This window comes from Aotus nancymaae, unplaced genomic scaffold, assembly GCF_030222135.1.
Source record: "Aotus nancymaae isolate 86718 unplaced genomic scaffold, 86718_ANA_hifiasm-v0.15.2.pri h1tg000040l, whole genome shotgun sequence".
In the NCBI taxonomy this organism is placed as follows: domain Eukaryota; kingdom Metazoa; phylum Chordata; class Mammalia; order Primates; family Aotidae; genus Aotus; species Aotus nancymaae.
Genome location: NW_026988454.1, coordinates 60,395,967 through 60,397,726, shown reverse-complemented (window position 1 = coordinate 60,397,726; position 1,760 = coordinate 60,395,967). Strand labels below are relative to the sequence as shown.

Genomic DNA, 1,760 nt, shown 5'->3' with positions numbered 1-1,760 from the left:
GAGATGGAGTCTCCTCATGCTAACCAGGCTGGTCCCGAACTCCTGAGCTCAAGACATCTGCCCGCCTGGGCTCCCAAACTGCTAGGATTCCAAGAGTGAGCCACCGCGCCCACCCGGCAGTAGTCCAGAACTCTAGAGACGCTTCCTTCCCACACCCCGCCCCAACTTGCAGTGGAAACTGCGATGCTGAAGGTAAATAAGAGCAAGAGGCTGAAGGAGCCTGGCTGGGCCCCCGCTGCCCCACCCACTGTGTGCCTTAGTGATAGGCAAGGGCAGAGCCCTGCTGTGAACCCTGCAGGATGCTTTTCTGAAGCTCTACTTCTTGTCCAGGCTGCCAAGCAGAACCTCTCAAGAATCTCAGGCCCGAAGTCCGGTTTCCAAACGGCCTCTGCTCTAAAGCCAGCTCCCACAAATCCCGTCAGCACTGCTCAGCCAGGTGATCACATACCTGCCTCCAAAGCCAGGAAATGAGGCGCCTGGGTGAAACACATTCCAAGATTGAATGGCTATTCACAGTCAGACACAAGCGCAGCAGCTCAGGTAGGCAGGGCTGGCGAAGTGAGGGGTGGGGCTGGAGGGGGAGCGGAGACACCAGGTGATAGCATTTCACTGGGACACAGACTGCTTTACAAGGCAGGGCCTGGGTCTGTGTGCTTGCTTTTGTCACCATCTACCAACTGTGTGTTTCATTAACTCTAAGAGGGTTTCTAAAAGGTTCTGAAAGTGTGGATCCCTGGAGGGAGATTGCAAGGTCAAAACTACCTTCATAAGAATACTATGATGGCATTAGTTCTCCTTACTCTTAGCCTCTCACTAGGATCCAGTGGAGTTTTCCAGAGGCCCTGTGCTGCTCTGATGTCATTGGTGCTCTGACAAAAGATGGAATGTGTTTGTGTTTTCAAATTTCCTCAGCTTTGTTTTCTTTTTTTTTTTTGAGACAGAGTCTCACTCTATCGCCCAGACCAACTAGAGTACAGTGGCGTGAGCTCGGCTCACTGAAACCTCCACCTCCCAGGTTCAAGCAGTTCTCCTGCCTCAGCCTCCCTAATAGCTGAGACTACAGGTGCGCGCCACCACACCCGGCTAATTTTTGTATTTTTAGTAGAGATGGAGTTTCACCATGCTGGCTATCAGGTCTCCATATGCAAGGCTGGAGCCTGAAAGTCTGAAGTCCTGCTTGCCTCGTGATCGTCTCCCCCCGCACCCCCACCTGGGTTCACCATTGTCCCTGATCGCCCAGCAGAGCTTCCCCAGACGAGGCCCTCACCCAACCCTGCCATCTTAACTGCTCTTATGATAATGTGAATACCTCTCACCCATCCTGCCATCTTAACTGCTCTTCTGCCTCACCCCCACCCTCCACTGTAACTGAACTTGTGGTAATGTATACTCCTTGCCCCTACCCCTACCACTGTAACTGATCTTACTCTGTAACTTTCCACTGCCCACCCCAAACCTATAAAACCAACTCCTATCCCACTGCCCTTTGCTAACGCCCTTTTCGGCCTTAGCCCACCTGCAGACAGGTGAATAAACAGTCATGTTGCTCATACAAAGCCTGTTTGGGGGTCTCTTCATTCAAAGTGCACATTTTTAATATTGGCCAGGCTGGTCTCGATCTCTTGACTTCATGGTCTGCCCGCCTCGGCCTCCCAAAGAGCTGGGATTACAGGCATGAGCCACAGCACCCAGCCCAGCTTTAATTTCTAATATGGTGAAACTCAATCAATAGAACCTATGTAAACTAAAGCTCTCTGGGG

General features: G+C 51.9%; 1 long non-coding RNA gene across 1 annotated transcript; it reads left to right on the top strand.

Moving 5' to 3' along the window:
* The first annotated feature begins 283 nt into the window (after nt 1–283).
* On the top strand, nt 284–1,556 carry LOC135268302 (uncharacterized). The gene is made up of 3 exons (XR_010336555.1): nt 284–540; nt 942–1,015; nt 1,106–1,556. It is a non-coding gene; the product is annotated as an uncharacterized LOC135268302 (long non-coding RNA).
* Nucleotides 1,557–1,760: the final 204 nt, after the last annotated feature.